Source organism: Crocodylus porosus, unplaced genomic scaffold (assembly GCF_001723895.1).
Source record: "Crocodylus porosus isolate Cpor-Errol unplaced genomic scaffold, CroPor_comp1, whole genome shotgun sequence".
NCBI classification, from domain to species: Eukaryota; Metazoa; Chordata; order Crocodylia; family Crocodylidae; genus Crocodylus; species Crocodylus porosus.
In genome coordinates this window covers 146,657,668-146,684,159 of record NW_017728886.1, presented here as the reverse complement: position 1 = coordinate 146,684,159, position 26,492 = coordinate 146,657,668, and the positions used below count along the sequence as shown (strand labels likewise).

The following is a 26,492-nucleotide window of genomic DNA, read 5'->3' as shown; positions in this document are numbered from 1 at the left end:
TAATAAGTTTTATTTTTCAAGTGTGCAACATCAATACAATTCTTATTGCAATAGCATGGGCAACATAGTACATAGAACTCAACACTGATTCTGGAGACATTAAAAAATAAAGTCCCGAGTGAGCTAACTCTGTAACAATAACTTAATTAAAGATAATGCTGATCTAATTTGGTTCTCCTTTACCACAAATAAATTATTGGGGAATCATACCGAGAAGTGTGACAGAAGCAGGACATGCATGGCAATAAGCCTGTTAGAGTAAATCATGAAGATCGTACAAGAATGTAAAGGAAGATCTAGTTCTGCAAGTTTATAAAACACAAAAAGAAATGTATAAAAAAAGACCTAATGATTAGAAGCCAGATGTCTTATGGAAAGTCCTGGACAATGCCTTTGATTTTGGAGAGGATGAATGTTAACAGAAAGGAAAAGAATAATATTTTTAGTCACAAAAGAGCATGGGGTAAACCATCAGGAATACTCAAATAGCTGGATAAAAAAATCTCCACTAGGAGGGAATTGAAGGAGGAAAAAAACACAGAAGCATGAATTAAGAACAAACTGGTATAAATATATTGAATTAGGAAATGGTAGTAAAAAAAAAAAATGATGGTACTCCACTATAAAAAAAAAAATGCTTGTTTGTCTTAACATCTTCCTTTTTCATCTGACATACATATTGAAGTTTCTCTCTCATTTTTCTGTATTTTTAATTTTTACTCATTTTTAGAGAACAACAAAATCATATCCAGGCAATTTAGTACAAATATATCCTTTTGGCACCAGTCTGCTTTTCCTTTTCCTTTTACTCTCTGGTTCCCACTTCTATGTCCATTGAATTTCTTGGTTCCTGCTTCAATTTTCATTTTCCACCAGTAATCCCTGCAGCTGACAAAGTAAATTATGATTCCTAGGCAGTTTGAAGCATTCATTATATTGGTTTTCCAAGATTCTGATCCTATGAAATCTGCACTTGTAGCACTAGGTCTAAACTGTGAAATGATACATAAAAGTAGGTGCTCTTCCATTATCACATCATACACTGAGACTTTCTTGGCCTTACTTAAACTGGCTAAGGTAATGGCAGGCAAAATACAGCTGTATCCAGCCCATAGGGGCCCCTCCAAAAAACAATTATTCACAGTGTCCCCTCTGAAAGCTAGTGGGAGGAGGGCTTTCAGAGGTTGTGTGCCATTTGACCAGAACCCTGTGCTTCCACCTCCATGGGGCTCCCAGAACTCCATCTGGGAGCCCCATGTGGAGGCACGCCAAGCGCAATGGTGTGCAACTAGACAGTTGGTGAGTGGAGAGGGGAGCTCCTGCCGGCAGGAGGCAGGGGTGAGTGTGGAGTTTGTGGGTGGGTGGGGGCCCCCCCCCCATGGCACTCAGCGTGAAGGCAGGCTGTTGGGGTGCCCCGGCCTGCTGCAGACAGAGACTCCCCAGTGGTGAGTGCTGCTGGCTGAATCCTGGGAGCTGCACATAGCAACACGGAGCCTGCCGGCCCAAGCCTTCAGACAAGACCAGGCTGGCTCCATGCCAGCACGTGGGGCTCCTAGCACTACAGGTGGGAGCCATGTGCCATCAGGTTGTGTTGGGCCAGCTCCAGCACTTCAGTGGGGAGCCACACGTGGACATACGGAGCCCGCCTGGCCCAATGGCCCAGGACTCCCTGCAACTCCCAGTCTGTGTGTCACTGGGTCAGCCGGTAAGGGGCTTTCCAGATTAAATAACTGCCTATCACTGGGCTAAGGCAAATGTGATTTGGTAAAAAGGGAACTTTGTGCATGAAAGCTTGTCTAGCATCTCTCCTAACTATATAATTGGTCCAAGAAAGGAAACCCATTCCGTACCCCAACCTGAGCAGGAAAGACCGAGCAGGAGAACCAATCTGTGCTTATCAAATAAAGGCCTAAAAAAGGTTGTTTCTCATATATTTCCTGGACCATCATGGCTACAACACCCTTCCAACTGTACTTTACAATGAGGAACATACACAAGTTTTCTCAAACTGGCTATCTAGGCTAGGTGATAGTATAGTACCTGCCACTAGGTGGCAAGACAACCTGCTTCCACTGATCCAAAGCTTAACTAAAGGAGCAGGCACACAAAGCCAAAGCAGTATAACTTTCTGAAGGGAGAGTCAGTGTACAAGGGTCTAGAAAAGACTAAGTTAGCGTCAAGGAGTCACATTAGTTAAGAGGGTCCCTCATGCCATCTTACAGCTTGCCTCACCATCTTTCAAGAAATACCATATTTTCATACTACCCCCAGCACTTCTTGTGTTTGAAAGGCAGAATGAAGAAAGATCTTTCCTTGAAAATGCCAAGAAATATTTTTGCAGGGCAACCACAGGCAGTTTGAACAGAGGGAGCAGAAACATGTGGCAGGACATGCCCAAGAGAAAGGCTGGGCAGCTCCACTCCAGCAGGATCAGGCTCTTAGCTGATTTTGCAGGTGTGGCTGGCTGCCCATCAACCTTGAGAAGAGGGGATGGGCAGTTTGGCTTCTACATGATTGGACTCTCTGCTTCCCATACTTTCTTCCTTAAGACATGCACACTAATTTTCAGTAGCTAATTTTCAGAAAAAACATCTTCATTTTGTATGCGAATCAATTCAGTATAACTCATATTTTAATATTAATATTTAATATTTGAATTCAGTCTTCAGTAAAATTGGACAATGCTGACTCATTTCTAACAACGACCATTCCATGACTACATGAACTAGTACATAATAAACATGTGCATACTTCGGGCCTGCAAGAGTATGGAAAAAAGCACAGTACTGCTGATCAAATGCTGTTTCTGTGATCCTTTTTCTTTGTACTCAGATGCCAAGCTGATAGACAGGTTAATGATAGAAGTTCTTAGAGGCACCCATATTTTATGAAACCATGGATTAGATAACAAACCCAGTGAGAGCAACCTGTTATCAAAATCTGGCATGTCCTCAAATTCACCGCCTGCACAGTGAGACACAGACTTTGTAAAGACCTTGATCATTCAAATATTCCATTGGCACTGCTAAAACAGTCCAAGCAAGAGTTTCCATTAGGTCTTTTTTTCTCCTTTGATTAAAATACTGAAGAATGATATGGTCATTAGGCCTGTGCAGAGTGGCTAGTTTTCATTTTGGATTTGGATGATTCAGGGAACAGTGACTGGATTCAGTGATTCAAATTACTGTCCCAAATTGATTCAACCAAATCTGATTTGGAGATTTGGCTGCTGCTGAATCAGCTGAATCTCTGAATCACACAGGCCCCATCCCCCGTCTGCTCTCCCAGCCCCAGCTTCTGGCTCTCTGGGGAAAAAAAAGCCCTGACTCACCAGCTGCTGCCAGGTTGATGGGGGGTGATCATTGCTGCACCCCACTACCCTGCACTGTGCTGCATGGGGAGATCTGCCACAAGCCCCCAGAAGCCCCAAGGTTACTGCAGCAGTCGGTAAGTCCAGGCTTTTTTTTTTTAAACAACCGCGAGCTGGGGTGGGTGGAGCATCCATATGGGTGGGGGGGCTGGGAGAGCGTGCAGGGGTCGGGGAAAGCTCTGGGGTATTGGGGGAGCAGGCAGGGGATGGGGCCTGGCAGGGGTCCCCCCTCCACCAGCCTCCCCTCCCTGCCCCCTACTTATTAGCATGGAGTCCGGGTCCAGCTCCCTGTGGCAAATCACTGAAGCTCTCCAAATCGATTCGGAGAGCTTCGAATCAATTCGGATCTTTTAATTGGTCCCCTGATTTGATTTGGATTCAGAGATGCAGCTGCCGAATCAGGCCAAATCTCCTCCAAATCGAATCAGCACCCCAAGCCTCATGCAGCCCTAATGGTCATGGGCAGACCCATCAAAGAATCAAGCAGCTTCTTGTCGGGACTTCGTTGCACTGTTTTAATTTAGACTTCCACTTCTATAAGGCAACATATCACAATTTTTATTTAGATACATCTTCTTAGCAAAAAGATTTCAGAGGAAAAAAGGAAATAAAAATGCAGCAGAAGAACCTTGTCTTCGTTATGTTGATGGGGACACTATAGCTAACACCAAGTCCTTTATACAATGGTTTGCATTTATATTCTTTATTTCGGTGGGTATAGAAATCCATTCCGAACCCCAACCTGAAACAGAGACCAAGCAGGAAAACTGATCTTTACTTAGCAAATAAAGAGGGAAAAAACAAACCATACTTTCTTCTTTATCTCCCAGAGGATAGAGCTGTAAACATTATGATCTTTTCCACTTTGTCAATATCACCTTAGGTATGTACACAAACGCATCTGCCTCCTTTATTTATTCAGTAATCAAAACTCCAAGTTTACAGGCTAGTCGTAATGATGCTTTGCCAAATGCCCTCTCATTTCCTCCACTGACTTAAATGAAATCTAATTGAAGATTTATACTTAAGTAGATGAAGGGAAACAGAAAGTTTTCAAATGGTCTAAACACTTTCTGATGGGTAGGACTACGGGAATAAGGTGGATATCCTTGGATAAAATATAGCAGTTATGTATTCAACGAGATAAGAACATGGTAATTATCCTTGGACTTCGATAAGTTGTATGTTTTTTCTCACCTATAGCATATTCAGATCCAGTGTAAAATGTTCTTACCATGACTGTTCTTATCAATTCTTCAGTTTTTCTTTAATCTTCTATATCTACTTATAAAATGTACTTTTCATCCTTTCTCCACCTCTTTTTCCTGTCATCTTTCCTCTTTTTCCCCTGGTAGCTTTATCTGCTTTTTCCACTGTAGTTACTAGCTTTTTAATTTGTAAAACCTGAGAAATGAAACAAAATTAAAACAGTAAAATCATTCAATCTTTCTCCTCTTTCCTGTGCCATCAGCACAACATCTTTCTCAATAAACAGCAAAAAGCAACAGCTTTATCAGAGGTAATCCTGGAGTTTCAAAATAAGTTTAAAAACTTTCTCTGACTTCCTTCATCTCTGGAAAGAGATGAAGATTGGTTCAATGTAACTGAAGTCTTTGTGTTTAATGGGGAAATATGTTTGCAAATTGTGTTAGACAGTAAGACAAGACTGTGTAACAAGACAAGACTGTGTTGTGTAAACGACAAAAGCAAGAGTAGCAATCCAAAGCCTATTTTATCAGGTACATCTGAGAGACTGCCAAGGCTTAGTTAAAGTGTGACTCTGTAAGGAAGTTTTGTTTTAGGTAGAAAATTAATTTCAAACTTGCACAAGCAGAAATTAACACAAAACAAATGATTTAATCTGAATGTGAAATCATAGCAGGGGATATGTATTAAACTGGTCAATAATAAATTAGAGTATAATGACAGGTACTGCGCATTAGCATTTACTATATTTACTTGCATATAAGACAAGGTTTTTCCACCAAATCAGTATTGGGGGAAAAAACTCTTATCTTATATTCACATACAGGAAAACCTCCTTATTAAATACACTACCTATCATTAAACTGCTGCCAGAAGTAGCATGTGCTCAATAACGGAAAGCAACTATGAAGTTGATTGAATGCAACCCACACTGAACATGCCTGTAAAACTGCAACAAAGCGCTCATTCTAGGGGGTGACTGTGACCCCCCTTGGTGGTCGCTTAGCTCTAGCTTGGTCCACCTTTCTGAGGACCCTTTGCATGTCCACCATACCTTGAGGCTGTAGTCCTGAAGGAAGAGAGGCTGCCTCAAGGCTTTCCAAGTCTGGTCTCACCCACTGGTTCACGGGCTAATTATGTATCTTTGGGTATCTGTGTATGCTTGCTGGGACTCAGCCTTCCTGGTCTCATCCCTCTTTTCCTTTGGGCTGGTTCCTGTAGCCTAGGTCCACTCCGTCACACCTAGCTTCTGGGCCTCAGCTTTATCCTGACACTTCTTGGGCGTTGCCTGCCTTGCTCTGGGCTCCAGGCTTACTGGCCCCATGCTGCTATGCTCCTGGCTGCTGCATCCTCAGTATGCCTTGAGCCTACACCCAGTGGGGTTCAAGGTGAGTATGTGTCCCTAGGACACTAATGGGACCTCCAAACTACCCCTTAGTTCCAAACCTAAGCCACTAGTACTAGCTGTAACCATAATATCAGGCCTTGGGCTGTAACACAAAACCAGATCAACTGGGTTCAAACCTGCACCTAGCCCATAGGCTATATTCCCCTGTAAGTGAGCAGCACCTTGCCAGCCATCCCCGGGCAGATCTACTGTCAGCCAGGCTCTCCTCTGAAGCTTCTAGGTCAGCAACTCTTCCCTCTGCAGCTCCCAGGGACAGATTGCCCTGCTCTGATTCAGGATCTCTGTTTATATGGCTCCCTGGCCCTGCCCCATGCTGGTCTCCTGCCTGCCAGAGCTGCCATAGGTGGTTTCTGATTTGGCTTGGTGGAGCAGCTTCAGGAAGGCCCCTTGCTGCTGGGACCTGCGGTGTTTCTATGCAGGTCCCTGACACCTGATGATGCCGTTGCTGCTGGCTCTGTGGTAAGTGTTTGCTTGAGTCTTTCCTACCCTTAAGTCTACACCTGGGGGCTTCTCTGGCTAGCAGGCTCCAGAGTTTGCAGTCCCTTCTTAGTAATGAAGTAGGGGCCCCATTACAAAAACATGTGACTGATATTGGGAAAACATACAGATGGGAATGTGTGTGTGTGTCCTAAAAAAAAAAAAAAGGGCAGTTGCTCCCTAAGGAGGGAATGGGCACTAACCTAGGGCTAGAGACAGACATTCAAAAAGCCTGAGCCTGAATTGATTCAGTCTTTGCAAGTTAGTTTAATTTGGCTAGGCTAAATCACTTTGTAACTACACAGACATCCCAGATATACAGGCACATGCCTGCAGTGGCTCAGGCTACAAGCCAGGAGGTGCTAAAGCAGCCCTCCCTTCCCTTCCTTAGTACTGAGCTGAGGGGGGCCATGGCCAGGCTTGGCAGGACACTCTGATTAGGGAAGGTTCCCCTCCCACTTCTGACCAGCCCAGCAGGGAATTATTAACAGTGTTTATCACCCCTAACTCAGTGTTTATCACCCCATTAAGAAAACAACAGAGGGACATTACCAGCTAACAGTTGATTCTCCCTTTGTCCCATCTGCCACAGCACAGGACCATAGGCAGCATATGGTCTTCTAGCTAATGCTGAGAGGTGTCCGTAAGGCAGAGGGTGCAGGGGGATGGGGTGGTGATAAGCAGGGACACCTGCAGTCTGTGCTGAGCTGCAGCCAGGGAGCAGAGGGGAGGGCCAGCTCTGCTGTGGAGCAGAGAGACCTGCCCAGCCCAGAGAGCATGCCGGGATGCTGGGAGACTCTGGTTTACCTTAAACCAGCAAGGGGTCTCAGACAGACATTGCATAAACTGGTTTAACCCAAATCAGTTAAGTCCGTTACTACATTCAACCAGGTTTACCTCAAACTGGTTTCAGCCATTTTCAAACTGGTTTATATGCACTAAACATCTGTTTTGTTACAGGTTTACACCAGTTTTTAATCACTTAAACTGGTTTATGCGTAATGTCTGTCCCTAGCCTAGAAGTACTGCAATGCCATGACAGTACTTGGAGAAGCTGGAGCAAGCTCCAACACCATCCCTGGTGCCAAAAATGCCAACGGGAACCTTTTAAAACAAATTTTATTAAAAACACACTTATCACCCTACACTTACAAAGTTACACATATTGAGCATCCTTATTTTACCAAAATTTCATATTGGAAAAACAATTACATTTCAAAACCTACAACTACATATATTAAACCCTTAAACAGCGTACATCAACTTCCCACAAAAGAACTCCTTATAGAACTCTTTTCCTTCATACAGAAACTCATGAAAAATTATGTCAGTAACCACCTGAAACTCTCCACCCCCGCATCAGTCCTCTCTGTTGTCTTAGTGAAATAAGTGTGTCCAATCCTTTTTCCTCCACTTATTCTTTGCCTCTTCTTCTCCAATCTCTTTCATGTCCTGATTGATATAGTATTACAGTTCATGTAGCCCCAGCTTCAGGCACTCTCTTTCAGTGAAAGTGAAACCCTTAAACATCCAGAGGTTTCTTACTTTCCATAAACTAGCTTTAAAACATGTTAATAAAGTCCTTTAATAATGTTTCCTCCATTCCCCTTGGTATGAGTCCATACAGTACCATCTCCTACACTAACAAGATACTCAGAAAGTGGCAAACCCTTTTCCACACACCCTTTTCATAGTTTCATAGTTAGTAGGGTCAGAAGGGACCTGAGCAGATCATCAACTCTGAACCCCTGCCATGGCAGGAAAGAGTACTGGGGTCAAACGACCCCAGCAAGGTGTTTGTCTAGTCTTGTCTTGAAGACCCCCAAGATAGGAGCCAGCACCACTTCGCTTGGAAGTTGGTTCCAGATTCTAGTCGCCCTGACAGTGAAATAGTGCCTCCTGATATCTAGACTGAATCTACCCTCTGCCAGCTTGTGACCGTTATTTCTTGTCAGTCCTGGTAGTGCTCAAGGGAACAATGCCTGCTGTTCCCCACTGACTAGTTTGTAACAGGCCACTAGATCCCCCCCTCCACCTTCTCTTGTGGATCCTGAACAGGTTCAGGTCCCTAAGCCTCTCCTCATAGGACCTGCCCTGCTGCCCCCGATCATGCGAGTGGCCCTCTTCTGGATCATCTCCATGTTGTCCACATCCCTCTTGAAGTGCAGCACCCAGAACTGGACTCAGTACTCCAACTGCGGCTTGACCAGTGTCACATAGAGGGGGAGGATCACCTCCTTGGATTTGCTTGAGATGCATCTGTGGATGCATGACAAGCTGTGGTTGCCCTAACAGTGTGGGCCCGAGGACTGAGCCCTGCAGAACCCCACTGCCCACATCCCTCCAGTTTGAAAATGACTTATCCACCACCACTCTCTGGCTGCGGCCCTCCAGCCAGTTGGTGACTCATTTAACTGTGTAGGTGTCGACACCACAGTCCCCCAGTTTTTTAATGAGAATGGGGTAAGAGACAGTGTCTAAGGCTTTTTGAAAGTCCAGAAAGACTACGTCCACTGCTGCCCATGCATTTAAGGATTTGGTGACCTGGTCATAGAAGGCCATCAGGTTGGTCTGACAGGACCTGCCCTTAATGAACCCATCTTGGTTGCCCCTAAGAATAACCTCCCTCGCTAGCCCCTCGTGGACATGTGTCAGGATAATTCTCTCAAAAAGCTTGCCCAGGATCAAGCTAAGACTAACTGGCCTATAGTTTCCCAAGTCATCCTTCCTCCTTTTTTTGAAGATGGGAACCACGTTGGCGCTCTTCCAGTCCTCTGGCACCACACCAGAGCACCATGAGTGCTCGTAAAGCCGTGCCAGAGGTCCTGCAATGACCTCAGCTAATTCCCTCAACACTCTGGGGTGGAGACCATCAGGACCAGCTGATTTAATTACATCCAGTCCCTCCAGTAGTTCCCTGACTAGATCCTCACTGACCCTTGGCCTAGGTGTGCCTCCCCTCGGGCCTGAGGGGGGCCCGGTGGGGGGTTGATCCGGTCCCTGCTCAGGAAAATGGAGGCAAAGAAGTCGTTAAATAGGTTAGCTTTGTCATCTGGTGTGACGAACAGATTTCCTAGTGTGTCCTGCAGGGATCCCATATTACCCGGTACCTTCTTTTTGCCCGCTATGTATTTAAAAAAGGACTTCTTGTTGTCCTTGATCTGGGTAGCTAGTCCTAGTTCCATCTCTGACTTGGCCTTCCTGACTGCCCCCCTGCATCCCTGAGCAACCGCAGTATAGTCCTCCTTGGTGGTGGCCCCTCCCTTCCATTGGGTGTGCGCCTCCCTTTTAGCTAGGAGACATTCCCAGATGCTTTTGGTGAGCCATGGGGGCTTTTGTGCCCTCCTGCCCCCTTTGATCTGTGTTCAGATTACCTCCCTTTGGGCTTGGAGGATCGTCTCCTTAAGGAGCGACCACTCTTCTTGGACACCTGGCTCCCCTCCCCTCCAGGACCTCAGTGATTCCCTGACCATTCTCCTTAGCTCATTGAAGTCTGCCCTCCTGAAATCTAGGGCTGCTGCCTTGCTGTAGGCCTTTGCCACCTTGCGCTGGATGGTGAATTCTAGCAGGCGATGATCGCTGTTGCCCAGATGGTCGAGTACCCACAGCCCCCTCACCAGGTTGTCGCTCGTGGCCAGCACCAGGTCCAACAAGGCATCTCCCCTGGTGGGGCTGTGCACCTCCTGGGGTTAGATGCATGGCACAGAACACATCCCATTGTTTTTCTTCCCTAAATCTCTCCCTTGAGCACATAGATGAGCTTGTCAGGCTTCATCTGTGTTGCACCTCTCTCACCAGCAAGGTATTTCTTACAACCATCCACACTAGGTCATCCTGTTCCTCTTTGTTTTCCCACCACTGCTCCCCACACCTACCTTCTTAACTTGTCCTTCTGTGACATGTTCCACCAGCACCTTCCTGTCTCTCTCCCTTACTGCTTTCATCAATTTCTAATGATCCTTCAAGACCTCCAGCCCTACTTTCCCTATTATATACTAGGGCTGTGCAAAATTTCGCTGCCAGTTTTGTTTTGATGCTGTTTTGACTCATTTGGAGATCAAAACAGCAAAATCAAAATGAAACAGATATCATCAAAACAGCCTCAAAACAAAATGAGGCAAGTTGAAACATTTCAAAATTTTCTAAACATTTCAATTTTCGAAGCTGATGTTGGGCTTACTTTCAGTGCCTTCAGGGAAAGAGAAACTCAAGTAAGGAGAAGGAGGGGGGAGAAGGGGTCAGGGGGGAGAAGTGCTTTCATTATTGACTGTGTAGCTGGCCAGTGACTGGCATCCTTCTCTGGGGTCTCTTCCAACCCCAGGGCTCTGGGGGAGGGATGGAAAAACTGTAAAAATGGTGGCATTGCTTAAACTGCCCTGCTTAGTTTCTGCCTTGGTATCAGTTAATGAGCTGTCTGTGTTCCAGCAGCTCAGCATCAGACCACTATGGCTAGCAGCAGCACTGATCTTTTAAAGGATTCCCTACTTGCTAGCAAGAGGGGTTTCAGATTCAGGCTCTTTTTCAAGGCTCTTTTATTGTATTATATTAATTGATTAATTCTTTTGTATAAGCACTCATGTCACGAGTTTTGCCTGTCAACAGCTAGGGGTGCAGCGCCCCACAACCCCCCTGCACCTATCTCCTTGACAGCTGGCAGGCTTAGTGGCTGCAGCAAGGGCTAGCAGGCCCGCAGCTTTTACCCTGCTGCACCTTAACATGTACACGTGACATGAGTTTTGCTTTCAAGACTTTGGGGTGCAGTTTCCCCAACCCCCCTGCACCTATCTCCTTGAAACTTGGCAGGCTTCATGCCCTCAGAAGCCATTCCTTGCCCATTCCTGCAAGTTTCATCCAAATCAAGCCAGAAATGACAGTTATAGGCTGTTTTGAGCTTCCCCATTATATCCTATTGGCAAAACAGCGAAACGGGGTCGAAACAGCGAAACTTTTTCAATGAAACGGAACAGAACAGCTGTTTTAAATTGAAACAAAATCCAAAACAGAACGCTGTTCCATCAAAATGCTGGTTCAAACAGAATGCTGCCATTTCACACAGCCCTGTTATATACCTCTTCATGAAACCTGATGTAATGAACTGGTGGTTGTCATACCCATGAACTCTTCAAAGTAGTCTGATATACTCTCCATTTCCTCAAAATTGCAGTTGTGTGAAATCAAATGATAAATGCTGCTTTCCCCCTCCCTCCATTACCACCTGCATATCACGTTTCCATATTTTGCACAGATGAACAATCCCAAGTCTGACAGCCCCATCCCCCCATCTCTCTTGTTTCGTACAGTTCAGCTCTAGCCAACCTTTCCCTTTTGGCATTCCAGAAAAACACATTTTTCCCACTGTACTTTTGCTATCTGCTGCCACATCAGTGGGAATACAGTTCCTATATAGAATAATCATCAGTAGCACAGCCCTAAACGTCGCCACTTTTCCAGCAATGGAAAGTGTGCTTCCAGACTATAACCAAACTATTTACTGTAATCTTGCTATCACCTTTGTCCATGCTGTAACAGTGATTCCCAAACTTTTTTACACTGTGGACTGGCATGGGAGCGGGACGGGGAGCACAGAGCTCGCTGCCTCCTTGCCACCCATCTTTAACCCCACATGTGACTGCCAGCAGCAGAAGCTGCTTGCCTGGGTGGACAGATGGGGGTATGAACAGTGGGCTTGTGCTACTACCCAGCTGCCAATACTTCATGGCCTGGTATCAGGCCATGACCCAGTGGTTGGGGACCTCTGGCGTAACACATCTATCTTCCTTTTCCTTCTTTTACATCAAAACTACCACATTTGCAAAACCCTCTCCTAGTTCACCACCCACCACAATGGACCCCACAAAACACCTGTAATTGCTCCCATGGGATTCCACACTCCTGTAAACATATTATGTCTGCTTTGATGCCACTCAATATTGGCATAATATTATCCCGCTTCTTCCTCGATAATACACTCCTGACATTTATATATGCAATACACAAAGTAATGCTTGTCCATTTAAATTGCATGTCTTTACCAATTTTGTGCCTTCTATGCTGCTGCTTGATGCAGTCAACTCTAATCCTCTTCCTCTTTCCATCCCTGTACTCTTTGTTTTATTGCTTTGATATTCAAGAAATATCCCTTTTCCCACACCTTTCTGCTCCCTCCCTTCTCCTCTCCCCTCTCTGTTAATCCTAAAAACACATTAGCTCCACTGAGATTTCCATCAACCTGTCTCCCTCCCCCTCTCTCTCTTTGTCCTCGTCCTTCTTTCTAAGCTTTATAACATGCAGATTTGAGCAAACATGGTACTACAACTCTTTCTCTCTACTTTATTTATCCAAAGTTTCTCTTTTACTATCTCAAGTATTCCTATACTGTAATACTTAGATACTCATCCTATATTGGCATTCAGTGCCCCACAATTGATACACATGCCTAAACTGTTTTCTGTGTTCATATTAACGCAGTTTACTCATGGACAATGTTATGAACTTTTCTTACATATTTTTTTCACTACATGTTCTCAAGCTGACATGCCCCATTTAATCTTTTTCAGTATGATTGATACCTCCAATTTTCTTATTCAAACTTACCTAATTAACTTATCTTTTAACAAGTCCCAATAGCCCTGCAGGCTTTTAAAACAAAGAATCTATGGGTGATGTTGCATCTACTACAGCACATAGAGATAAAATAAAAGGTAGGATGAGGAAACAGAGTTTGAACTTCTCAAAGCAACCTTTCAGTCCCAGAATTGTGCAACTGTCTCTTAAATATATGAGTAACAAGAACAACAGGAATATAGTTTAAACATACTTTAGAGCTATGGAATATACATACTATTCTAGAAATCTACTGGGGACCTCAGTCAGTTTTCCTGTGTTAAGAAGGAATAATGCTATGGAAGTCAAGGAATCCAGCTAGATCTAGACAGGTTGCAGAGGTGGGCGGATGAGAATAGGATGGAATTCAACGCAGACAAGTGCAGGGTGCTGCAGCTAGGGAGAAGGAACCACCAACACACCTATATGCTGGAGAACACCCTTCTTGTCAACACGGTGGCAGAAAGGGATCTTGGAGTCATTGTTGATGCCAGGATGAACATGAGCCGTCAATGAGAGGTCAGTAAAGCCAACCGCACCTTGTTGTGCAGCTACAGATACATCACGAGCAGGTCCAAGGAGGTGATCCTTCCCCTCTATGCAGCATTGATCAGGCCGCAGTTGGAGTACTGCATCCAGTTCTGGACACCACACTTCAAGAGGGATGTGGCTAGCATTCAGAGAGTCCAGAGGAGGGCCACTCACATGGTCAAGGGGCAGCAGTCCAGGCCCTATGAAGAGAGGCTAAAGGGCCTGAATCTATTCAGCCTCCACAAGAGAAGGCTGAGAGGGGACCAGCGGAAATTGGGTGAGGCTCTGTTCCCTCAGGCACCACCAGGGGTTACTAGGAAAAACTGCCACAAATCATTAGAAAGCAGGTTCAGGCTGGACATCAGGAGATACTACTTCATGGTTAGAGCTGCTAGGCTCTGGAATGGGCTCCCAAGGGAGGTGTTACTCTCTCCTACCTTGGGGGTCTTCAAGAGGCTGGATAGATATTTGGCTGGGGTGTTATGACCCCAGCACTCGTTCCTGCCTGGGGCAAGGGGTCAGACCTGATGATCTGTTTAGGCCCCTTCTGACCCTAAGCACCATGAAATTATGAACCATGTCCTAATTGACATAGTTCTGTTGATGACAACCTAATTTTGACCAGTCACTCCTGAAATTACGTTTTGAACCTGGTATAAATAAAGCAAAACCTGAAAAGGTAGTTTTACGTCTGGAAGAGTTGTCTTTATTTTCTGGATGCTGTCTAGATAGCAGAGACGTCAAACAGTGATTAGATAAGTACATCCTGCAGAAATGCAACTGCACAGAAGTGTCACATTTGGTGAACTGAATAGGTCAAGGAAAAGGTGAGGAACTTCTGATTTATGGTGAGCTGCCTTTTAGGCCCATCCTTTATCTACCAACCCTTTCTGATTACAGATAATGTCAAATGAAACAGTGATTTGGGGAAAGAACCATGATGGTATGCAAACAGCCAAACTGAGCAAACATCAAGTGCTCTCAGCTTTCACCTGCCTAGGCTAAACAAGCTTAGCTCTCCCAGCCTCCACTCATAAGACAGGGTCTCCATTCCCCTGATTTCTGTGGTAGCCCTCCTTTTCCAGTATTAATTTATTTATCTTGTGTTCTTCAGTGGTTTCCTGAATATGGACCATATGAACCATTCTGGGCCCCTATGGCATGTTCCAACTAAGGTGGACCATGTGATGCGTAACAGTAACTGCTATAAATATTTTCTAAAGTAAAAGGCAGATTCATTGTTTCTAGACTGAATCGTCTAGTTTACTTTAGAAGGTGTGTCAAGTACCTTTTGCGTAAAGATAAACCCACACACATTCCTCATGCAAATAATGACACAACTGTTGTTCTTATTCTTAAGTAATAAGTACATGTAGCAAACCTTTACTTAAACACGCTCGTGTGTTTACAGAGTACTCAAATGTACAAGATAAATAAAACCCATTGTGCTAAGGGAGGAATGCAGAGTACTGCTAAAATAGAACTGCCGTGCTAGAGACTGACGTGGTCTGAATAAACCAGTGGTGCAAACAATTTTTCAAAAATGTATTTTGACACAGTGATAATTCTTGCCTCTTGGGGCAGGCCAACAATTGGGTAGTGATTTTCTTTCATGTACTTGTGGTTTAACACACCCTATTCAGCTGAATAATTCATGCTGTATAGAGCAGGTCATTACAAGTGTCCAATATGTACAATGTCACCTTCCCCCACACCCCCAAAACTTTTCTTAACTATTGCTCACTCCCTTACACTGAAATAACTGAAAGCTCCTATTTTTTTCTCCTGCTAACAACTGTGACTTATTTCTACCCTTACCTTTGCCTTCCTAGTTCTTTCCCTTAAATCTTATTGTGTGCCATATAACCTAGCCTTCACTAGTAACTACATTAGGTTGTTATTAGTTCTTCAGAACAGGGACTTCTTTTTTCACTGCTTGTTGGTGCAGTGTCACTATGAGCCTTCAGTGCAATAAAAGCCTAATAATACAGAAGAAAACTTGCTAACTGTGGTGGTCAGGTGAGGCAGGATAAAATAAAACCTCACTCACTCCCTTCCCCTTACTGGCATGGCAGCAGAGACTTCCCCTGGCAGCTGCCAAGATGGGTGGAGTAGTAAGCACCACAGGACTAGGCTTGAGTTTTCAACTGACTAGGCAGGTTCAGCTGGGGTGAACAGCATGGTGCACAGCAAGGGACATCCTGGCTGGGGAGGGAAGTTTCCCCAGCTGGAAGCCAGACCTGTGGGAATCCCTCATCTCAGGTGATAGGAAGCCCCACAACTCTAACTGGCAACACATGGGTTCATCAGCAGGGATGCCGTACAGCAGTTGGACATCACACAGAATCTCTGATTGACTGGAAGCCCCAATAGGAAGACACAAAAAAGTCCCAGAACTAAAGAATGGGATTGCCGGATGGCGAGTGATGAGACTAGAACCAGAAACAGATGATTGGCAGCCAACCTACCCATGCTTTTTGATTTTTGTAAAAAGATAGATTTTCAGGAATTTCCTGGCAAGCCACGTGGGGCCCTCGGCTAGGGATTGTGTGCAGGCAACACTTAGTGACCTGACACCCAGCCAGTGGCACAGCCACAGATGGCTTTTGGACATGGACAGAGGCCTGAGGTGGAAGCATAGGGGCAGAGAAGCTCCCAATGTAGATGGCCTAAGGGTCAAGCCAATGGGCCTTTCTTTTGGTGGCTGGTGGAAGCTAGTAGGACAGACTTTGGTTTTTCTCCAAGCTAAATGCTGCCTCCTGGCAGTACCAATTCTCCTATTTTTTTCATCAAAGTCATGGCAGGCAAGAGATTAGGCAGGGAGCAGACTTTACTTGGGGAAGGAAATACAATACAGTAGCACCAACACTGTGCACGGGTTGACACTGGGACATATTCACTGATGCATCCCCACCCTTCATGGGTTGATGCTATGACACTAACTTTGTTCACTGCCCACACTGAACAAAGCATATTAGTATGAACATACCCTTAAAAAGAGTATTTTTACTATGTATGCTATATAGGGTTGTTCCAGCAAACATTTCTGCTAGCAAGCTCATATGCTAGAACAGTAGAGGTCAGCCTTTTTGGCATATGTACCACAAATTAGCCCCATGCCCTCCCTGAGCACCACTCAAATCTCCGTCCTCTGCCTGATCAGCTATGCTCTTTTTTATGCACCCTGCCCCATGCTCCCTGCCTCATCTGCTGCTCTTCTCTCTGCTCCCTGCAGTATCTGCTGCTACATTGCCTGTCCCCTCCCTACTCTGCCACATGCCACACAGAGGCTGCCAGTGCCAGAGTTTGGCCACCCCTGTGCTATTATATTAGTGAGCACAAACATGAAAAAACTTGAGAAAATATTGTGTGTGTTTTTTTTCCCCCCTCGTGCCCCATTTGTTCAGTTCTATTTCCTTGTGCAAGATTAGTTTCTACAGGGCCTCAATCAGCTAAAACATGCTGAGTGGTGCCATATGCTAGGGGCTGGCAACCTAGGGGCCCTTGGGCTAGATCTGGCCCCGAGTCATTGGATCTGGTTCACGGAACCAGGAGGTCATGGCAGCTAGAGGTCTGCCTACACCAAGGAGGGGAGTGTTGCCTGTGCTGCAGCTGGGCAGTGGGGAGAAGCGGAAGTGGCAGTAGCAGACAGCTCCTAGTGCCAGCTTTCCTTGGACCTAAGTTAGGTCATTGCTGACCACTGCTTTATGGTGTGAGAAGTCCCACTGAAATCAGTGGAGCCATTTAATGAGTAAAGGTATGGCCATGCAAACAATTCGCTGCTGAGGAACAGAGGGTTGGGCTTTACTGCACAGCAGCTGCTCTGCAGTGACTGCCTCTGGGCACACTCTTACACTGCGGAAAGTTGCAGTTAAATCACAGTAAGTTAACCCTAAATGACTGCAGTAAATCCCAGCCTGCTTTTACATTGTGGTTAGTCATATACCTATAACCTCAAATATCACTCATTGTGAAGAAATTGGACTCTTAAGTGTATCTGATAGTTCTACATGGATCATGTGCATTGTCCTCCTCAGACCTGGGATATACCCTTTTGGACCTTTGGCCACTAACTACAATGGAGCTAAGATTTCACCTCCTATATTTAGCACGCTAAAAACTTCAGAGATATTTAGATATGTATAACCAAACAGCAGTCTGAATCCAGTTAGAGAGAGTCTGTAAAACACCTGATTGGCACTTCTAGAAAGAAAACATGTTGTCCTACTTTAGCAGACAGAGTAAATCAAGAAGAGTGACATACCAGGCAGCATTTGGGAGATGACTTTCTGGCATTACGTCTAAAAAGCAGTAGGCCAGATTCTAATACACATGCTCACAATACAGTAATCTATTCTTAGTCTAAAAATAATTTCATTTATTCCCTGTCTGACTAAGAGTCAAGCTAATAATTGCCACTACTTATCTGATTGACATTTTAGCTAAAGTTCCTACTAATAAAAAACAATTTAAGATTCTGAAAGAAATGTAAATGTTGAAGTTTCACAGGTCATTGAATTTTATAATATTGAGTCACTGGGCTATTATGCATTGATTGAGCAAATAGCAAATGGAGTGATTTGCCAAAGAGCATCACTCAAATATTGACTAGAATCAATGACAGTCAGCTACACTCCAAGGGCTGCAAAGTTAACCGAAAATTTTTACCCAGGACCAATTGTTAGCTGATCAACTGAAACAGTAAAACAGTTTTGTCAATAATAAAACAGTTTTGCCAATTTGTTTGTTTCTGTTACCATCTTCCCCAGGTCTCCTGTGCTAAGTCCAGGAAATTTCATCATAAACGGAAACTTCTTTGCAATGAAGTTTCTTTTCATTTCTAATCTATATTTTGCGGCTAATGCCTAAGTCATTTCATGGTTCTGACAATCTTTACTGATTTCTTTAAAAAAATTCAAGAACATATGAATGAGAAGTTGTTGTTTTTTAAAGTACAAACATATTGTTCAATGTTTTGTTTCCATTTCAATCTTTGATCTTAATATTATGTAAGTAATACATTTAAGGGGAAAATTCGTGCTTTATTTACAAATACCTATATTTTCCTTCTTTATTCATGTCTTTCAGTTGATCTAGCTATTCTTTTAAATTTATTCAGCATCTTTTAGGAAAGGTTTAAAATAATACCTTCCCAACAGCTCCTATCAAAAAAGACTCTGAAACATACCTGATCCATTTAAGCAGTTTCACACTAAAATGATCTCCCTGTCACTGGCAAAACCTTGGGCTTTTGTATAAGTGGATTTTATTTAAGAGCCTCTCTAAACAATAATCCAGGCTTGATCCAAAGGTGGCTTTACCTCCACAAGCAGTGCAGGCACCTAGTTAGGTTCCCAGGCTCATTAAACACTTTACAGTGAGAGTTCATTACCTAAGAATAAGATAAATTTATATTCACCAAGCCAAAGAAAGGCCTAATTCTACCAGCTACAGGATATTTACCTAGAAGTGGGAAGACCTTGCATCAACTCCTTGTTCTACTGCATATTTTAGTATTCAGCAACTCAGACCAGGATCCTATCATGCTGGCCTATTCTAAAGTATCTGCTGCCACATTTTCACTGCTATTGATACTCAAGCTAGCATGGGTATGCTTGCCAGGGCCACAAGTGCACCTTCAGCAAGACATACAGATATATCCTAAGACCTATCTTAACAATGACTACTACATATAACAGTTAAATAACTACTAGAAAAGTAACTACAAAGGCTGTGCTCATACAAGTGAGTTTAGAATTTGAGATTTATACTCTACTGTTGCTCATTTATATACAAACAACATTATTACGTCAAGCCCAAATGCCTTTCAGTTTGTGGGATAGACATTTGCATTCACACCTCTAGTCCCAGACCTACCCTATGTAAAGCCAGGGAACTACATTCCATTCCACTTCTGTAGGAGCAACTTCTGAGACGTTGCATCATCAGATGTGAACCTGAACTATTTGTCTTTTACTCAGGCTGGAAATATTCTGAAGCAGCAGGAAGTTCTCCACTGCTGATCTCTAAGCTACAGTGGTTTCAGATATGGAAAAGTGGAATGACTGCACGTAACCAAGAGGCCTTTTTCCCTAGCACAGCCTCCCGCTGAATAGATCAATAGCTTCTTGAATCCTCATATCCTTTTCAAATTAATACCCCAACTATATGGACCTGATTATGCTATTTTACCAGATAACTTAAACAAGCAACCTGTCTGCACATTAATTGTTATTGAGGATTAATGTTGTTTATAAAATGAAATCAATACAATCTCTATTGCTTATTAACTGAACCATTCTAGGCTGTGCTCTGTTTGCTTTGCTTTTCAATTAGTTTCTATTATTTTCCCTATTAGCGTTTAACAAATAGCTGTAGAAATAAACTTAATGGTTGTGAAACTGTTATCAGAGTCAACAAAGTGCCTTAATGGAAAATCTTGTATATTTAAATGTAAAAAAGAATCCAATGTTTAATCATTTGACATTATGAGATAAGTTTATTACTATACATCTGTTCTGTGCAGGGTCTGCTTTTTTTTTTAAACGAAGCAATTAAGAGTTCTTTAGGGTTCTCTAGAGTTCAGATGTCAGAACTGTTAAGTTGTTTATTACATGTGAGATTAAACAACTCTAAAGTCTAATAGCCGCTGTTATAAAGACTGCTAAATTCATAGTGAATAAGAATAGCATGGGTGTTGCTAACAAGTAAAAGAGCACTTCCAGTTATATATATATTCAGGAATGCTCTTAGGATTAGGCAGAAAATTTGAATGTGAAGGGGGCTTTCTTATCATTTCTAGCCATGTGCTCTCTGTAGTCATATTTCTATGCCAGCTGAATACCTTACTGGATTTTTAAAAGGTTGTGCCCTCATTACCAGGGTACAGGAGAAGACATAAGTGATTAGGTAGTAATTTCCTGACTACGGCTCTGTCAGCCATTTCCCTCCCCTTCCAATTTGGTTGTGCTGTAGTGAGAACTGTCACATAAGCAGACTAAAGCAGAACCCTGAAGGAAATGAAGCCAGGGGTCCAAGGCTATCATCTTGGGAGTGGAAGGGAAGATTGAGAAGTCCACTGGGAAGAAAGGGTCAAGAATGAAGAGTATGTTAAGGACAGAAAACAGGGGTGGGGGAAAATGGAGAGAAGCAATTCTGTTTGGAGAGGGAGAAAGATCAAAGAGTTGAGCAGAAGGTTGGGATGGAAAGCTGTGTAGCAGGCCAGGGCAAGGCAAGTAAGGGTTCAGAGGGGCCTCAAAGTTTTAAAATCATCTGGATATATTACACAGCCATCATTCTAGAGACAACACCAGTATGACATTGCTTCTTTCTCAGTCCTTTTACAGTCCTTTGATGAAGGTGGCTAACTCAGGGTACTCTCACCATCCATATTTGGAAGCAATGAGCACAATGAAGCCTTTGCAGAGAGAAACGTTTAGACCTAACATCCAACTCCAGTCCAAGTATAACAGTTCCACATTCTTCACCAAATTCTGGCCTCCTTAGAAACAACAAAACAAAAAATCCTAGTACAATATACATCTTAAAGTAGTAGAAGAAAGTTCCGTGCCATCAGGAATTCAAAATAGCACTATTAATAGAGATATGAAAGTTGCCAACCAAGCAATGTACTTCATGTTTTTCCATCTCCCTATTTTCTGGCACTGCTTATTGCTTGTACACCTTCTCCTTCAAGTAGGCTATGAAGGCAAGCAAATGTTCTACTGTTTCTGCTGTCCATGGTGATGGTGATTGCAACTGTTTTATTTTTTTTTCCTCTGTATAACTGCCGCGCGGCACTCTCACATTTATGTAACCTTGAAGTCTTGACTGTTAATCAAAATGAGCGCTTTGTACTTTTCTCCGCTGGCATTAAGCTACACATGTGCATTCTGTAAAATTTCTTTTCTTATCTAGAAGTGTCATTTCTGCAGAAACGAAACTTATGTAGAAAATCTGCCTAGCAATTACTGTGTAAAAGAAACTATCCTATCCCTGTATGCTTAGCTTATATCATAGTTAGTGTCACAGAGACAGTCCAACCAACATCTATAAAGAGGCAAAAAAGCAGGAAACAGCAGAGACGACAACTGGAAAACTCTGTAGGCCTGATCACCCTGCAGACCAGTTCTCAGCCTCCCCGTCTGGGCGTATCCCAGCGAAAACAAAGGCCTCGAAAACCCAACAATCGACTCACCGTGTTACAGTTTGTATTCTACATCCCGTTTATGAGCTGTTGACCAGTTCTGGGACTTAAGGAGCAGGCAGCCTCACCTAGCATTGGACTAGTTCCAGTGTTGGAACGCAAGGGCTGGCTCTGGAACCCCATGAACCAACAGACCCCCTTTGTATCTGGTATACTGTAACTGAAGGAACATCGGAGACTCCACTTCTCGACTGCCTCTCATCATAGCTTAGACAGCATATCTATACTCTCTATACTTATATTTACTGCAACTTCGTTCCAACTGGCCTCCCCTCTTACTCGTAAGAGGGTGAGGCCAGGTGAGTGAATAAGACCTTTTGTTTTACCTTATATCTACTCTGTAATAACTTCTACTACTAACATCCCATCTCAATGAGCCGTTGACCAGTTCTGGGACTTAAGGAGCCGGCAGCCGCACCTAGCATTGGACTGGTTCCAGTGTTTGAACGCAAGGGCTGGCTCCAGAACCTCGTGAACCAACGGACATCCTATAGACTTATTACAAAGAAACTAACAACTTACTCTAAGTCATCTACTTGCGCCAGCTCGGCGAACCTCGAGGGCTGCTATAAAGCTACCTCCAATCCTGCCCCACAAGCCGGGCGCTCGTCCGCTCCGCAAAGCCCGCGGCTCCCCAAGCGGTGCCGGAACCGCTAGCCCGGCATTCCGCCACAGTGATGACCTGTGTCCATGGGGCAATTGGTGGTGTGGGAAAGAAGTACCCCAGGCAGTAGGCTACCATAGTTACTCAGCTGGGGAAAGAGTATTTCCTTCCTGTTCTTGAAATGAGGTCTTCACAAGCTGCTGGTTGAAGATATGTAGGAGGTGTCCATGTACTGAGAAGGGTTGCCAAATAAGCTGTCTAATTTATAAAAGGACTTTTTTCACCCTAGTTTTCATCTGCTCTCTGCAAATGTCAATATGCTCAAATTTTAAGAGACACATTTTGAGATGAGAGTCTATTTGCACACTATCTGCATGCACGAAATATCTGTTATCACTGGACAAGTGGCATTTGCACAAACAAATTTCAAGAAATAGTTCCATAATTAAATATCCACTTTGCACGGGTAAATACAGTTTTGCATATACATATCTAGAGGTGCTGCTGTGCCAAACAACAGCATAATTTTCCCTTTGTGCATATCTGTATACAATTAGTGCCAAAAGATTCTGATCTGGCTATGGTTTCCATTCCCTGATGGCAGACTAGGCAAAAGGCAAGATAGTGCAGAACCAGACCTAGAGAAGCTAGTAGGTTAAGTAGGCAGGTTTTTAACCAGTGCATAAATAGGGAATGGTGATTGTACATCCTTTGCTATTTTCCTTGCATAAAATAGGCTGCATACGTGCTTCTAGATGCATAAAATTAGATGTATAAGTGCTTCTAAATTTTTCTCACAAGCAATATATGAACACTTATACTATTTTTGAAAAGTTCTATAATCTTTATTTCAAATAATTTTATTTACCAGCTACAGAACCTCTCCTAGCCCTTGCATAGCACTGATACATTCCAGGCAAGGGCAAGGCATAGTGTTATGAAATGTACACAGGTATAATTTATTTCTTGAAAGTTTGCTAGTTATTATAATCAAATGTCAGTTGTCTGTAATTGCTGGATGTAATGGAAAATCCCTACTTAGTAGATGGCCTATCACTGGCTGATTAAAAGTGCACAAGCTCTCAGCAAGGAGGCAATAATTTCAACATAACTTCTTTACCTTAGAAGTGCTCAGAGTAGAGTTCATACTGTTTCAGTTTTGGTAACCACTCTTGCAACTGGCTCCTATATAAAAGAAATGATTCCATGCAATCTCTGAAAAAAAATCATCCCACTGCTTTTAATTCATAATACTTTCTGCTTTGATGACTTTCATCTAGCCCCAATTTAAAGAGCTGAATCAAGTCACACCACAACCCTGTGAGACCAAACAGTATTACAGCTTTGAGGGGTAGGGCTTATGGCAGGGCAACTCACTATAGCTACTGTAACGAGAGTCTGAATTTTCTGATAGTGTGGTATTTAAGGTTTTAAGGTTTTACACTGGTGGTGTGTAATCTGCCAGAGTCTGGGAGCCACTGCATTATTTTTGCTGATTGGAAGACACATTGAGAAAGTCAGCACTGTCATCAGACGGTGCTAGGGAGCATAGATATAAGGCATAATACTCCTATTCCATGCATAATATGCTCCAAAAAATGTAAGACGGTCTGCTTTGAGTGGCCGTGGGTATGTGCCAGTGAGATCACTGTCTGCAGCTCATGTAAGTACATATGTGCACATATGTAAATATAAATGTTGAGATATACAGTTGCAAAACATCTAAATAAGTAAACTCTGCAAGCATAGGCACATACATACATAATTTACAAATATATTCAATCATACACACATGTATATACATACTCATAGACACATGTTTATGCCAATATGCCCTGTATGTAGTTGTGGCTTAAATGGTTGTAAACAAATCAGAATCGTTCCAAACATTCTCTCATTTATTTAATTAAACCTAAATGCAGGTTCAGAAATGTTACTCTGAGCTCCTCAGAAAGCACGTTGAATGAAAAAAGATTATATGTTAAAAAGTGTTATTATACTGTGACTTACATAATATATTATGTTAATTATAACATAAAGTCTATATAAACACAACTCAAAGTGATTTAACCTCCCTGCCCCCAGCATTTTGTTCTATAAACTGCAGGTCCCCTTCAGGGAATACAAGTCATTTCTGTTAAAATCTGGTGCCAGTCAGTTTTTAAGGAGGAGACAACTATGAAAAATGCTCCCAAACACAGGTACAGAGGGCACATCTCCATGTGTTGCTATGGCAACGTTGTCACTGCACCATGATTTAGTATTTCCTTTAGGTACTTCCTTTAGTGCTTCCAAAAGGAAGTACTAAATCACGACACAGTAACAGCTCATACTGCGCCGTACGCCTGGTGCATGGTTATTTTTATCTGCTACTTCGCTGTAGCAGTGCGCTATACCGGGGGAGCACGTCGCTACACCGAAGTAACCGCTGGTCCTGTGTAGCCGCCTGTGGATGTTTTGTCACCGTAGTGCATTGCTATAGCAATGTAGCATCACATATAGATACATCTAGAATGTAATGTAAGTTACTAATATATCACTTCTTAAATGTATAAACTAAATATCTTTTGTTATGCAATGCCTCTAGTCACTTGCAAAGAACTGTAAAATCTCACCCCTGCTGGTTTACTTGTGAGGTAGATACTGTCTCTTCAAGCAGTTTTCTCAGTTTACAGGAGCACTGTGAGTGTTCTCTATGGTTACATAATGCTGAAAAAAAAGACACAAAGCCCAACAACTGTTCAGATAAAAATAACAGTAAATACCATTCAGGTGCCCAGACACCCTGCCTAGGGGGACAAGCTTGTGTTTTTATGGGGCTCTTTGCTCTGCAGTATCTTAATTCGTGTAGGCAAAAATATATCATTATTATTACAAGAAGCCAAAACTGCTTTCACAAGGCAATTTAGGAAAGACCTGTTGGCACTTGTTTAAACTGACAGCTCAGATATCTAAGTTCACCTGACTTCATTTAAATGTTATCATTGTTTTTATTTGGATTTAACTTTTGAAAACTCTCTTAAAGAAACACAGTTTAAAAAAAAAAGCCTAAATACAGACTGACAAACACCAAAGGCAGTTTAATTTGGTCAGCTCAGACTCCTTTGAAATATCAGAAATATCTGCCAGTTAGCTGACCTTGAAACAGCTGTGTAAAATGTTATGTTTGGGATTAAAAGCCCTAAGGAATACTCAGTTAATACACTAGGCATTTCTCACAATCTGTTATAAATAGACCATCACTGGAGGAGAGTTTATCTAAAGTTGCCTTATAAATGTCCAATTTTTTTTAAAGTTTCATTTCTTTTTTTAAACTATCAGACTGAAAATATATCTACTTCCACCAGGGACAAATTCTATTTATATCTATTTTTGCCTCCCAGATTAGTGCCCATTCAGGCCAATTTGCAGGAAGGTGTTGTGTACCAGAGCACAAGCAGTCATGTAAAAAGAAAGAAATTAAGGGTATCCCCCTTATATGTAGGATATGATGGAAAGCACCTACATTTTTCTAATAACTTTTGAGGACTCTTTAAGGGAGGAAATCTCTACCTATATAATAATTTGGGGATGCTGTCCTTTTATCACGTTTCTACAGACCTTGGTTGATGTTACATTTAGGATGCAATTAGTGTCATACTCTTGTCTTACTCTTAAACACGAATGCAGCTACATGCTCAGGCAATTAATGGTGCTGCAAAAAGGAAAAGCAGCCACAAAAAATATTACCCAATTTTGTGTAATATTACTCAATATTATATATATATATATATATATGTGTGTGTGTGTGTGTATGCATGCGTGTGTGTGTGTATAGACACACACACTATTAAGTAATATTATGCAAAAATGGGTAATTAACCCATTGCATAAAACACATAATTATATAATATTACATTTTTAGTAATACAGGCAGTCCTCAGACTTATGACACAATTGGTTCCTGAAAACGGCACCTTAAGTTGAAACATTGCAACTCAAGAGGCGATTTTCCCATAGGAAACAATGTTATTGTGAGGGAGCAGGCGCTAAGGGCGGCCGTGAAACTCCCTAGCGCCACTCACCGTCACGTTAGGGTGAACGTAGC

General features: G+C 43.0%; 1 long non-coding RNA gene across 1 annotated transcript; it reads right to left on the bottom strand.

Annotated features, from left to right (window-relative positions):
* Positions 1 to 25,163, bottom strand: LOC109324652. The gene is made up of 3 exons (XR_002104978.1): positions 25,021 to 25,163; positions 4,605 to 4,774; positions 1 to 888 (listed from the first exon to the last, which is right to left on the bottom strand). It is a non-coding gene; the product is annotated as an uncharacterized LOC109324652 (long non-coding RNA).
* Between the last annotated feature and the right edge of the window lie 1,329 nt (positions 25,164 to 26,492).